The sequence below is a fragment of the Lissotriton vulgaris genome, chromosome 3_2, assembly GCF_964263255.1.
Source record: "Lissotriton vulgaris chromosome 3_2, aLisVul1.2, whole genome shotgun sequence".
Classification (NCBI taxonomy): domain Eukaryota; kingdom Metazoa; phylum Chordata; class Amphibia; order Caudata; family Salamandridae; genus Lissotriton; species Lissotriton vulgaris.
This window is the reverse complement of record NC_141690.1, coordinates 237,688,732-237,703,437: the sequence shown is the minus strand read 5'-3', so window position 1 is coordinate 237,703,437 and position 14,706 is coordinate 237,688,732. Positions and strand designations below refer to the sequence as shown.

At 46.1% G+C, this 14,706-nt stretch overlaps 1 protein-coding gene across 2 annotated transcripts in view; it reads left to right on the top strand.

Moving 5' to 3' along the window:
• LZTS3 (leucine zipper tumor suppressor family member 3) overlaps positions 1–14,706 on the top strand; it is a 177,755-nt gene that overhangs the window by 147,241 nt on the left and 15,808 nt on the right. The window lies entirely within an intron of this gene.

Genomic DNA, 14,706 nt, shown 5'->3' with positions numbered 1-14,706 from the left:
GTTGGTTAGTCAGCGGTGGCTTGCTGTTCACAAGCAAAGGGGCTTATTTACAAAAGGTCTGCTCCGCGGGAGCGTCACTTTTTCTCACGCTGTGGTGGTGCAGGCCTCTCAATCATCCCTATACGGTGACGCCACCCTGCATCGCTTTGCGTGGCCTCATAGATATGGAGTAAGGTTGCATCAAGGAAGTGTTCCAGGGGGCTCGCGGTGGGTGCTACCACGCAACACCCATGGATTTTGACGCTGCACCAGATTTACAAATGCCATAAACCTGAGCCAGCGACAAAACCATACGCCTCCCCAGAGCAGGCATAACGAGGAGTAATGTTTTCATTTTGCCTCATATTTTCCTCTTTCCATGCGTGCTGCATTCTGAAGCACACATAGTTCCAGGAAAACGCAGGAAAACGCCTCCATGGATTGTTTTTGTGCAGGAAAGTGCCCCTTCCTGTAAATGTAAATGTATTTGAGCTTATATAGCGCACAGCTACCCGCAGTGGGTTTCCCGGCGCTTGCTTAGGGAACCCGTCCTGGTATTCCCCTGTGAGATAACCCCAGGCAGGGTATCAACAAGGTGAAAGCCAGGCATCCCGCGGCGAGGGGCCGTTGTGGAGATTAAGCAAGCTATTGCCCAGAGTCGCAGAGTGTGAACCCGTGAGTAGACACCATACCTGCAAACAGCGCAGACACCCGTGCACCGTGGTGCTACGGTGTCTGCATTGGCGCTTGGCACCAAATTGTGTGCCGGCTGAAAGGACAGGAATGCACAGTTTTGGCATTCCTGCACTTTCAAATTGGTGTAGGTCAGCGGAGCAAAAGACTTGCAGCACTGCCCAACGCCAATCTTTTCTAAATTATGCCATAAATACGGCCATGTAGAGGTGCCTGGCAGTTTATCCTGGCTTTAAGGAATGAACATACAAATATTCTGGGTTAAACACCTCGAGTCACCAAAAAAAACGTCAGAAAACATCTGAATCACCCTAAAACTCAGTTGATTCGGGGTTTACTTGAAGTTTTCATCCAAGCCCAGCTCTGACAGGGATTTTCAAAAACTCAACGGTAAATGAAGGCAAAGTAAAAATGTATATGGATGTATGGTGCTGTCATGCATTTCTTTGTGGGTTCACAAATTTTGTCTTAATTTTGTATATAAAATTTGATCTATGACTCTATAATTTGCGATTTTCTTCCCACAACCATCCTAATTAGCAGTAACTTGTCAGTTTACTTCCAAATGCATCAGTGTGCAGAGCGCGTCAGGGTTGGCAGCCTACATGCCTCCTTTGGCGTCGTTTACACCCAACCTGCTTCTCTATTTCAGGTTCCAATGTATTACCGATGTGAGACTCACTACTGGTTCAATACCTACCTGAGAACATACATTCAGGGCCATCGCACATAATGGGGGCAGGCCCTGGGGGCCTTATGGCCCACGGCCTGGCTTTCCAGGGCCCGCTAACCTCGGTAAAAATTTAAAAAATAGATTTGCATGTATTCAGCCATATTCAATTAATGACAAACCACATTCAATTAAGGATAAACCAGCTTTTGTTGCCAGACCACTAGATGGGTCCAGACGCCACGTTTTCTCTTTCCCGCAAGTGCATGTGTTTATAACTCTTAGAAACATGTGCTGCTTGCACACCTGCCCAAAAGGCAACAAGCTTCCAGTTTTTGTCCCAGGCCACGCGCTAACTTCTGACAAGCCTGGTTGCAATAGGCCACTGGCGAGGCGCAGCCTGGTATATTTTCTCACTTTCTTCCAGTGCTGCTTGGGAATGTTTGAGGAGCAATCCACTGTTGACAGTCCATTTCCTGTACACTCAACCTGCACAGGCCAGCAGCTCTCTGTGTGTTTCAGAACACTGAAAGACCCACTCACATTGGCATTTAGCCCCTTCACTGCGGGGGTAATTCCCCCACGGTGCGGGGGGGCATGGAGGGGTGAGCGCGGCGCTGCGGTGCTCGTGACGAGTCACAGTGGAGCTGTGCTCATGACGAGCTGGGCTCGTCACAACCCCGCCAACTGATTAATTCTTCTGCACAGGCGGGGAATCAATCGTGCATGGACAGCGGACAGCCGTTATTTATTTATTTATTTGCGAGTTTGTACCACGCTGGACTCGACTCCCGAAGGAGTATCTCCGCGCCTTTGGCTGCTACAGCATAAAAGAGGGGATAGGCCACTGAGTGGCAATCAGATAATTATTATTTTTAAAATAGGAAAGTTTTAAGCTGTCTTCTGAAGGGGAGGTGCTCTCTGCATTGTCTGAGAGATTGAGGGAGGCTATTCCATAAGGAGGGTCCTGCCACAGATAGAGCTCTGGTACCATGTCTGGCTTTCTTAGCCCTGGGTACACCTAGCAGGCTCTGCTCACTTGACCTGAGAGAGCGAGTAGGGACATAGGGGATGAATTTATTTGCCAGATATACAAGCCCTAGTCCATTTATGCTTTTGTGAATTATACAGCATATTTTAAATTTGGCTCTCTGTTTGACTGATAGCCAGTGTAGTTTCACCAGCAGGGGTTTGGATGGAGTTCGTGGGGGGGCATTCAGTACCAGGCGGGCAGCGATATTTTGAACCACCTGGAGTCTGGCCATCACTCCATCATTTACAGACAATAGTAAGCCGTTACAGTAATCTAGTCGACTTAGGACTAGTGCCTGTACTAAAGTCCTTCTGGTGGAGTCCGGAAGCAAAGGGAACACTATCCGTAGCAAGCCAATGATGTGAAAGCAGGAACCCACCACCTGATTGCCATGTTGTTTCAGTGAGAGTTCCTGGTCCAATCGTACTCCCAGGTTTTGTACTACCTGTTTGGGCTCAGGGACTGGGCCCAGATCTAAAGGCCACCAGTCCGGAGCCCACAGGAGTTTGGCCTCACCGAACAACATGACTTCCGTCTTTCCAACATTGCATTGCAAATAGTTGGACGACATCCAGTGTGCCACCATTTTCATACCCTAGGAAAAGGAGTTCCTGACCTCAGTGGTGAGAGATTTAAAAGGAAAGAGGAGTTGGGTATCATTCCATATGATACCGGGATGAAGCCATATGATCTCATGATGTTAGCCAGGGGTGCCACATAGATGTTAAAAAGGGTCGGGCTCAGACACGAGCCCTGTGGCACCCCTTTGGAGACCTCCACCTCCTCTGACCGATATCCTCCCATAGTCACACATTGGGTACGGTTAGACAGGAAACTCCTCAACCAGGCTAGTGCCTTATGTCCAAGGCCGATGTTGGTAAGCCGGGTAGTCAGGATGTTATGTGACACAGTGTCAAATGCCACGGACAGATCTAGTAGCACCAGGATCACAGAGAGACCTCTATCCTGGAACATATGTAGATCGTCCGCGACTGAAATCAGGGCGGTCTCTGTGCTGTGCCTAGGCCTGAAACCAGACTGGGAGTAGTCCAATCCACCTGCTAGTTCAATATAATTTGACAGATGTCGATTAACAAACTTCTCAACGAGTTTGCTTAAGAAGGGAAGCAGGGAGATGGGCCTAAGGTTTGACAATTCTGTCCAGGGGGTTGCAGCATTTTTCCTTAAAGGCCTAACCAGTGCCCTTTTCCACGTTAAAGGAACCTCTCCTGTACTAAGAGAGAGGTGTACTACTTTCTGGATCCCAGGACCCAGATCGGCAGCAAGCATTGGCATGATACGTGCGGGGATGATGTCCGTTGGGCACCCACTCATAATCTGGGTGATTAATGACATCACTTCCTCAACGGAGATCGGAGGAAATGTAAGGGAATGGGTGGACTGGGGTTGTTCTTCCATACTCCTTAAGGGGGTCATAGCTTCCCCATAAGATTGGTTGGCACTGATAATTTTATCGTAGATGCCATCTATTTTTTTCAAGAAAAATTGGGAAATGTCATCACATAATTTCTGCGACGCCGCTTCTGCAGTTTCACAGGCTGCAGGTTTGGTGAATGTCTGCGGGATTTGATATAATATTTTTGGGTTGTTCCCAGCCGCAGACAGTTGTGATGCAATATGCCCTTTACGTGCGGCACGAATCGTTATGACGAGCACAGCTCCACTGTAACTCATGACAAGCTGGGCTCGTCATGAGCACCGAAGGAGTTAAGGCCTTGTAAGAGCACATCATTCCGCAGACAAGAGATGGAGTGACGTGCGAATAGCTCTTAATGTTGACAGTGGGCAGTCACATGTTTCCGTTTTTCTCTGATGCTGTTTGAGCTGAAATTACCAACTTATTGGTATATTATTGAGCAGTAACCCAATTTAATTAGCCCAGTCAGTTCCATTCTTTGTAGGGGTGGTTTAGAATTGGTGTGGCAAGGAAACGGGCATGTTTAAAACCTAAACGTGTTGTTATTTATTTAGCACTGGGTACTGTGGTACAATGGACAATTCAGACACTCACCAGGTGTTAAGTATAAAATGCACTGGTAAATCGAATTGTCCTGGCTTTAAAGTTGTAATGCATGCAAACACAGATATGCACAAATTCAGTTTGCATGTGGTGAGCGGTTGTGTTTCATTACCAAGCATGCCTTTACCATGCATTCCTTTACCACTCAAATCAGATCAAATCAAATCGAATTTTAATCGGTTGTAAATAGAAACATTCATAAAAGCACAGTATATTTACAAGTAGATAAAAAAGGTTACAATTAAAACAGATCTAACCAAAATCATAAAATATCATAATAATGACAAAGTTAAATTAACTTAGCAGCTTTTGGTTTTCTCAATCTTCCGTTCCTCCATTAAAAAAGCAGTTTTAATTTGAATTTGAATTTAAAAATACTTTTAGAGCGCACGTATACCAGCGGTTTCTTGGCGCTATAGCTAACGGGATCTGAGGTTTAAAGGCAGGGAGGGCAGAGGGAGCGTTTATTCGAAGGACTTCGTGAATAGGTGGGTCTTGAGATGTTTACGGAATTGTGGGTAGAGGGGAATGGTACGAAGTACAAGGGGAAGGGAGTTCCAGAGGGTAGGGGCAAGGGTGGCAAATTTAGAGCCTCCCCACTTCTTTCTCCGGAAGCGTGGGATGGTGAGGAGGGACTGGGAAGACGAGCGAAGATCCCTGATGGGAACATATGGGACGATCTCGAGGAGATGAACGCTGGTGCCAGGCCAAGTCGGGCTAGGAAAGTAATGGATGCGAGCTTGAATTGGATTCTGGCTCGCACGGGGAGCCAGTGTAGAGATTTCAGAAGTGGGGTAGAGTGGTGAAATTTTGGAAGATTGAAGGCCAGGCGGGCCGCCTGGTTTTGTATCTGTTGTAGGCGACGCAAACTGTATGCAGGAATACTGGCATACAGGGGGTTCCCATAGTCCAGGCGGGACACCACCATGGCCAAGATGATAAGTTTTAACTCCTCACATGAGAGCTACGACAGGTAGGGTGAAAAATGCAGTATAGCTATACATATAATCAATACAATAAGCTTAAACAACCGACAGATTAAAAGAGAGTGTATAAAAATTCAATATATCAAGATTGGTGCAAATATGCAGCGAGTTAGGGGCATTAACAGTTAAACCAGCAGTGTAGGCGGGAGAGGTGCAGCCCATTTTTTACTACAAGTTCTGCCTGTGCTTTATCGCCAGTTTCAAGAAATTTGCTATAGATTTGGCAAAAGGTTCAGCATCTAAAAATTGGAGGGCGAGAAATGCAGGGCGACACCTACGTAACCCATGGCTTTTAAGATGGGAATAAGCCAGTGTTTCCTTGGATCCTGGTAAAATTTACAAAACATTATTGTATGGATCGTTGATTGGGGAGAGGTGTCATCGCAAGGGCAGGGGTGGAGGGATTTTTCCCAGGTGTTCGTTTTAGGGAAAGTGACCAGATGGTGAAAAATGTTTAATCTAAGCCTGGTTAGCAATAGTCTTTCATAACCCGAAAGATTAAAAGTTAAATATGGCTGGACCGTCATTGATATTTTAATTTGTAGTGAGTGTTGCACAGTAACTTTAGAGACCTCACTAGACAGTCGTAAGGATTCTAGGTGAGCCAGACAGGCCTTTTTAAGTTGCTTCCTTGGGATTGCCGCAATTAGAGTGGGAGAAAAGTAATACTGAGACATACCCAGATCAGTAAAGAATTTCCTAATATAGGCAATCCAGGCGATCTTGTGTGCCTTATCGAGGGAGATACAGTCCTCTATGAATCCCCGGCAGAGAGTGGTTTCACTGGACGACCATATACGATGCCACAGAAGGAGGGGTTCGATCCTTATCAGGTCTGTTATGTAGGACAAACCCACTTCCAGCTGACAGGCATAGGTCGACGTGCCCTGCGGGAAAGCCAGGAGAAATCTCAAGAAACTATTTTCTACCGTTTGCACCTCCTCGACCTTGGCAAAACCCCACACGCCCGCCCCGTATATTGCACTTGAAATGCATTTTGCCCTGTAGATTTCAAGAAGTTCTAGCGTGGGTCGCCTGCCTAATTTAATTGCAAAATTAACCAGGGCTGCTGTTGTTCTCTTAAAATTGATTTTCATGGACTCGATTGCAAACTTCTAGGAGGATTTATGGTCAAATACGATACCTAGGTAAGGGTACGTGGTAGTACTCTCTAATTTTTGATTTTCAATATACATGGGCTTAATATTCTTTATCCTCGTCCCTGCGGACATGACAAACGTCTTTTTGATGTTAACATGAAGGTCCAAGTTAGCCATGAAAGCGTGGTATTTTGCTAGGGCACGCTGTAGCTCCATGGGGGTACGGGCTAAAATTACAGCATCGTGCGCGTAGAGCAAGATCAGAATTGGGCGCTTGTTTATAGTGGGGAGGTCCTGGCTCCCCATTACCATGGCTTTTTCCAAGCCGTTGGTATAAAGGTTAAATAGAAACGGGGCCAGGACAGAACCCTGCCTTACCCCACGATCTACTCTGAACGGCTTTGTTAGCTCCCCCCTACGCTGTATCTAACTCTTGCTGTGGCACCTGAGTATAATTTGCGCAAAAATATTAGGAGGGGCGTCTCTATTCCCATCTCGGCTAAGATGGTCCACAGCTTGTTATGGTTGACGCAGTCAAATGCTGCTGACAGGTCAACATATGCCATATAGAGGGCCCCCCCTTTCGCATTTACATATTTACCTATCAATAGGGATGAATTAAGGGCTTGCTCTGTTGTACCCAGGCCCTCTCGAAATCCAAATTGAAGGTCAGACAGAACTTTATTATCTGAGGCCCACTGCTGGAGGAGCTCTAGAATAACACGGCCGCCCGCTTTCCCCAGGGAGTCTAACAGAGAAATGGGGCGGTAGCAAGATGGTGATTGACCTTTTTAAATATGGGCACAAGGATTCAATGAGACCACGAGTCAATAAGACCCACGGCACATGATGCCTGGAGGACCCTAGTTAGAATTGGCGACCAGAGTTCCATATTAGATTTAAAGAAATCTATTGGAACCCCGTCGGGGCCTGGTGCTTTTCCGCTTTTACTGGCCGTTAGGGCTAGCTCCACCTCCTCGTTTGTTATATGGATAGGCAACGGAAAAGATTTTGAATTTAGCCCAGATAGGGTCGATTGAGTTGCAGGAGGGGGAAGGCTGAATATCCGCTCAAAATATTCAACCCACGACTGTTCCTCGATTGCAACATCAATACTGGGATTGGTCGTTGCGGTTGTTAAAAAGGGGGACTTCACGACCTTCCAGAAAGCGGCACTGTCCCTCAGGGAACATGATCTATGTAATTGGGTCCACAGATCTTTTTTCAAAGTGTTCTTTCTAAGTTTTAGAGCTTGTTTATAGGTTTTCCTGAGTGCTGCGATTTCCTTAGGAATTCTGTCCTTTTTATTTAATGCTAGTTTTAAGCTCTGGTAGGCTTTGGTGCAAGAGTTATCAAACCAGCCCTTTTTCTGGTTTTGCCAGTTTTTATCTTAACAAATAAGATATCCCTAATTGCTGTTGTCAATATCAAAAAATTAGCCATGATTCCCTCACTAGTGGTGGCTGGGTCAAGACACTTGTCGAGCATTGGTCTTAGATTTGAGACCAGTTTTGAGGTAATAGCTAGGGGGTCCACCTTTTCCCACCTTAGCGAATAACCATTCAATCTATCTAAAGTGAGTTTGTTTTGGGTTAGGGCCGTCTTGATGTTAAAACTCACACGGTTCTTAATAAGTTTTAGGGTGATACTAATTGGGTAATGGTCGCTAATGGTAGTATCATGGGTTTTATAGTTAAGTAGATCCTTTTCCGCTAACAGTGAGATAAAAATAAAATCAATTGCGCTTGGCCTGCCTCTACCATTAAAGGTAGGTGTGACAGGAATAGACGGTTCCAGCAAATCATTAGCCAGGGCGAGGCCTAAGCCACAAAAGGTGTCGTTCAAGCAGTGCCCGACTGTGGTGTGGAGAAAATGGGCTACCTGGTCACCATTTTCATCAACAATACCACAGACTGTATTAGTGCTCTGCCTGGAGAGGGTCTGGTTGAAGTCCCCGCCCCAAATTATTGCCAGCTCCTTTTGTGCTTTATTTGTTAAGTCATGAAGACAGGTGTTTATTTCCTTTATGGTTTTTATTAGGTCATCTGGCGAAAGGTTATTATAGAAGTTCACAATTACAAGGGCGTTTGTGTTACTCTGGTGCAAGGTGAGTATTTGGAAATTTTCCTCCAGTTTAAAGGGGACTATGCTTAGGAAATGGAGGATGTTAGATACAAAAATGGTCAGTCCACCCTTTCCTCTGCCAGAAGAAGAGGGTCGTACTGGAGAGAAGAACGTTCTGTATCCTTCAATATGTATCTCAGATGGCGCCCATGTTTCCTGCAGGCATAGAATGCCAAAGTTGCGAACAAAATCTAACCAGATGTCGTTCATGACCTTTGCACGCAGGCCCGCTACGTTCCAGAATACTATTTCAACTGATTGGTCGACTTTATTCGGGATAAGCTATGGGGCCGTTCCTAATTTTTCTTCTTGGCAGCAGGCCTTACTGGTAGTTATGGAGAGTTCTTCATTTGTTACGGCACCATGATCTAATTTAACCAGATTTCTGGGGGAAGTGAGTGCGGGGTTCATCATAACTGGAGGGGAACCCTTGCAGTGAAGTCAGTCCACCCTTTCTAGTTCGGAGAGTTTATCAAAATAATTGAAAGTTGGGATATTGTATCTGATGCCCGTTCCCTCTTCCAATTCCCAATTTACAAACTCCCTTCGACTCATAGTTGTTTGAAGAGGGGGGAGTTAAGGGTAGAAAAAACTCAGATCTCTTGTAAGTATCTTAGACTCACCAAGCTGATAAGGCCAATTGCATATATGCTGTACCACCCGCCTGTCCCCTAAATTGATGACGATGCAGTCCCCAGGTCTTTTCTCCTGTGCCCCAGCCATGTTATCCTTCTTGCGAAAAGTATTTTCCCTGAAGAATCAGGAGGGAGTGGCCTGTTCTTATTCAGCCACTGAGCCAGTTTGTTTCTTAATTCGGAATAAGATTCAACTTTTCCTAGGGGGAGCTCCGGGACACCAACTAACACTACCGTATATGGCAGTGATTGGAGTGGTAAATCAATACGTGTAAATATCCTCTTTGGTTTGCCAGGCGAGGAATGGACTTTAGGTGCGCAGGGGCTATTTTCCACCTGGCCCGTATGCTCTGTGGGCTTTCCCGGGCTACCCTCCCCTGTGACCTGGCCGTTAGCTTCCGGCCTGATTGGAGCCCTCTGTAAGGGCCTACCCTTTGTTCCCGTGGATTTTGTTATTTTAACGGGTGTAGACCGGGGATCTCTTGATGGCTGGGAGGTACGTCTAGTACCTGTTTTTTGGGTTAAGGGGGGCTGTTGTTGTTCGGTATGCTTTATATTTTCCCCAGCCATGGGTTGCTCTGGGATAGACAAGCTGCTTTTCATTATTTGCTCCAGGTTGTCTTTTTTATCTCCCAATCGCCTTAGCCTTTCAAAGAGGGGAGCCATGAAAGATTTCATAAGAGATTCAATTTTGTCGAAAAGACCCTCATTACGTAAAATGAAAGGGTCGAATGGTGGAAGAGTGGCTGGCTTTTCCTTGTTTATAACATGAGGGCCAAGATCGTTATTAGAGGTGGATGCAGTTACAGTTGTAGGGACAGTGTTCTTATTAGTTTTCCCCTTTGTTGCATTGTTTTTAGCAGCTGGTTCCTTATGTTTACTGCCCCCTGCAAGCCCCTTATCTTTTTTGACCACTGGTCCTTGTGTGTTAGCGTGTTTTGACTTGTGCTTGGCCTTCTTCCCTCTTGAAATTACCCTCGAGCTATCGCTGTTTACACTCTGAGGTGAGGCAGAGATCAGGATTGGACTTAGTGGTGAATCAGGGGACTCATGGGCTGTGGGAGACTCTAGATGACGTAGGGGATCGGGAATGGACTCATTTAAAAAAGAGGTAGGGGTCATAGATAACCTTGTTGGGATTGGCAGGGACTCAGAAAGTACGTTGCCCCTGCTAGGGGCGATGTCTTGAGTTGCTGGAAGATGACTAACCCCAGGGAGAGCTGGAAAAGAAGGTGCCATTAGCGAATCCTGGGAATTAATAGTAAACGTTGATGTATTGGTACTGGGGATAGGGGAAAGAGCTCCGGCTGGGAGGGAGAGGCGGCGTTCGGTGTGTTCAATAGCGTTAGCCACCACCCCTATGGTTTTCTGAAGCATGCGGTCAATAGCTGTCAGGCTAGGTAGTGGATGGTTTAGCAATGACTTTTGCTTTAAGGCAGAGACAGGTATCGCACGGTTATTCTTCCCCATTCTTTACTGTTGTTTGTACGGGATGGTTAATAGTATCCTGTGTTTTGAAGTTGCAAGAAATTACAATATATACAGATCTATGATGTTGTCAATATGTGGTGGTAATAGTTAGTAACCAGTACACGTGTTACAGGTTCAAACCCGAGACACCAAGTAGGGGTCGGAGAAGCAAAGAGCAGAGACCCAAAGGGGGTGGCCCGACCCGGCCTCTTCCGGCCACTAACGGTCCCGCCCTTGTCCCGGGCTTCTCCTGGGACGCTCCCGCGCTGCGGAGTTAAGTGCCCAATATATGGCGCCCGCAGGGGGGCGGTGCTCGAGCCACGCTGCAGGTGTGGGCTTGAGGGAGGATCCTGAGAGATGAAGTCCTGCGTGTGGGTAGCGCGCCTCTCACTCGCGCTTGGTCCCACAGGCTGTGGCGATGTGGCAAGGATTCCTCTAAGTGCAAAAAACAGTTCCCAGCGACAAAGAGCACTTCGTTTTGGCAAGAGTCAGGCTACACCTAGCGCTGCGGCACCCGCGAAGCGGGTGCGGCAAGGTGTTTTATGGTGCCAGCAGGGGGGCGGTGCTCGAGCCCCGCTGCAGGTGTGGGCTTGAGGGAGGATCCTGGGAGATGAAGTCCTGCGTGTGGGTAGCGCGCCTCTCACTCGCGCTTGGTTCCACAGGCTGTGGCGATGTGGCAAGGATTCCTCTAAGTGCAAAAAACAGTTCCCAGCGACAAAGAGCACTTTGTTTTGGCAAGAGTCAGGCTACACCTAGCGCTGCGGCACCCGCGAAGCGGGTGCGGCAAGGTGTTTTATGGCGCCCGCAGGGGGGAGGTGCTCGAGCCCCGCTGCAGGTGTGGGCTTGAGGGAGGATCCTGGGGGATGAAGTCCTGCGTGTGGGTAGCGTGCCTCTCACAGGCTGTGGCGATGTGGCAAGGATTCCACTAAGTGCAAAAAATAGTTCCCAGCGACAAAGAGCACTTCGTTTTGGCAAGAGTCATGCTACACCTAGCGCTGCGGCACCCCTTTGCCACTCAATGCCTTTGCCATGCATTGCCTTTACCGCGCAAGTATTTACCACACAATTCTTTACAATAAAAACACCCCTACCACCCAATACCCCTACCCATCCCTAAACCCTAAAAATACCCTTACTACCCAATACCCCTTTCCACCTCTAAAACAACTTTACCACCCAATAACCTTACCCACCCCATAACCCTAAAACACCCTTACCACCCAATTCCCTTAATCACCTCTAAACCCTTAAAACGTCCTTGCTACCCAGTACACAGTGATGTATTAGTATGTTTTCCATATCTATGAAAACGTGTTGTCTCTTCCAAGACAAATAAATCAGTGTGCCTGCATTGCTCTGCCGCCTCCTCTTTTCCCTGCATTTATATGTGTGGGAAAATGTAGCGAAAAAGGATCACTTTCTGTATAAACTGCATAAAAGAGATAAAGAATTAAATGTAAGAAACAGAGCGATGATTGGATGTGCTTTTCAGCTGTAAAATAGTCACTTATATATTCCAGTTTAAGCACATCAAAAAAGAAAACATTATACACCAAACAGTCTCTAGCATGAGGGGAAAGAGAAATATTCCTCAAGGTGGAGCCAAAGTCCACTCTATGTATTTTAAAGAATTGGTTAAACCGGTCATGCAATCAGGTATGTTCTGAAGTCAGACTTAAACAAAAGACAAGTTCTTTTTAGGGAAATGCAGGTTTACGAGATCACATGTCGATGTCCCAGAAGCATAGCTATTTTCCACCCTTCTCGTACTGAAACTCATAATTAATAGTTTCAAACTGCACGAAGAAACAGCTTTAATATGAATACACTAGATGTATGTAAAACGCTGTTGGGATTTTGATTTATAATAGGTTCCTGGTTCCTGACATCAGCAATAACAGAGCTTTAACGTTGCATTTTAGGCATGACATGTAATGTATTGTAATCTAGTCATACATAAATATAAGAACAAAAAGACCCATTTGGCAAATGTTATTTTTGTTTTTAGGTCTGGCGTTAGCCAAGACCATATAATTTGAGTGATTGGCTAACTTCACTGTGGCCAATGGCATTCTGCCCTTTCACAAGTAGCACAGCCGTACAAAGTGGCTCACATAAGTGCCGGGAACTACTATGGCAATGGGTGCTTTTTTTAGCGCCACAATAATTATGTCAGAAACAAAGTACAAAAATAATGACAAAACAAACTCTGGTAAAAAGCCAAAAGAATTGCCAATGCTTTTTTTCTTGCTTTATCGCCTCATATTTATGTCAAGCTGAGTCCCCTGAAACCCCACACGATGGCGCTCAAGTATCGTGAAGCGGTTAGTGGGAGCTCAATAACAATAGATGCATTTCTAAATCAGGAGATAGAAGCGCTCCTTCTAGTTGCAGCACCGCCGACCTTTTATAAATTATAATATTTGAAATTTAAAAAGCGCTGTGATACCCTCCCGGGTGATAAACCGCGCTCTACAAATCCGAGTTGATTGATTGATTGAAAATTAAATAAATTGTTAAAAAATGCGGCTTAAATCGAGTGAGAAAAATGGCTCTACTGCGCAGCTTACTGTACACAAACAGCATTCTTATGAAGCTTCAACCCAGAAGGAGGAAGCAAGTGCGGGGATTAAATATTTACTGAAAAACTATCGAGTACCAGCAAAGTAGCTGCCTCTTTCGCGTAAAAGGCTGTTTGGAGTGGTGAGTTTCCAAAATTTGTATGTTTGTTGTTGAATCGGGTGATTTTATTTTGACACCAGACATTTTTTTCTTGTGTGGAGTTTTATATAGCACGAACTAGACCCGAAGGTATCGGAGCGCTTTACATGAGCACCAGTTACGTTACAGACAGACACAATCTTTTTTGTTAGGCCCGGGGAGATTACGTGATTTGCCCAGAATCACACAATGTTGAGCGTCCCTGCGATACTCGCACCTGGTTCCCCAGCTCCGAGGTCGACCGCCCTGGTCATTAGGCCACATTCTCTCCCACATTTTATTTCATAGTCAGCGAATATTTTCATATCCTTCCACAGCTCCGTGGGTCGGACACTAGTGTAGGGACAGCAGTCATGCCTAGGTGCACATGAATGTTCTGGCCGTCACCTGGTACCATTCATTGCCTCCTCCGATATTTCTTTGGACACTAAATAGGCCCCGGGACTCTGCTCGTTTATAAAACGTAGGGGCATATCAACAACAAGGGCCTTATCTCCGCTTTTTTGGCTTTAAAAGCCCAAAAAGCGGAGATAAAACTATCGCCCTATTTACAAGTGGGTGCTAACATGCTTTAGCGCATGTTAGCACCCGTTTCCCCGACGCCTCACTTTGCATCTCCAATGAGATGCAAAGTGGGCGTCACTGGATAGTACTGCTTGTAAATTATCGCTGATGTGCACATCGCGATATTTACAAGGAATCCCACGCATTTTAGCAGACGTTGGTTTTTGGCGAAAACCACGGTTTTCGACAAAAACTAACGTCTGCTAAAATGCTGATTTACCTATACTTTACATTGGGGTGGATTATGCTGATACGACCACAGGGTCGTATCAGCAAGGTTATCGTCGTTTTCCATGGAACATTGCTGGAAAACCAGGGATGTTACATGGAAAACACCGCTATTGCTGGAATAATTATCGCCATTGCGCTATGCGTCGTTAATACAGCGCTAGCATGGTGATAATTTCCAGCGATAGCCGGTGATAAAAAAATCTCATGCTAAGCGCTGCCAGCGATAATTATTGCTGCCGCTTGATAATATGTCCCGTAGTACCTCTGCATAGGCAAGAATCGGAATCCATACAGTTTCTGATTGGGCACAGCTCATGGGTCTCATTGGTTGTTTGAAGGTCCTATTTTCTGCTGATTGGCTGGCCCAAAGATGGGAATACTGTGTGTTTCTGCTAGGCCCCCCCCCCTGCATGAAAATGTGAGATGTGCAGGTGGCCTCAGATACCAATCCCTTATGTC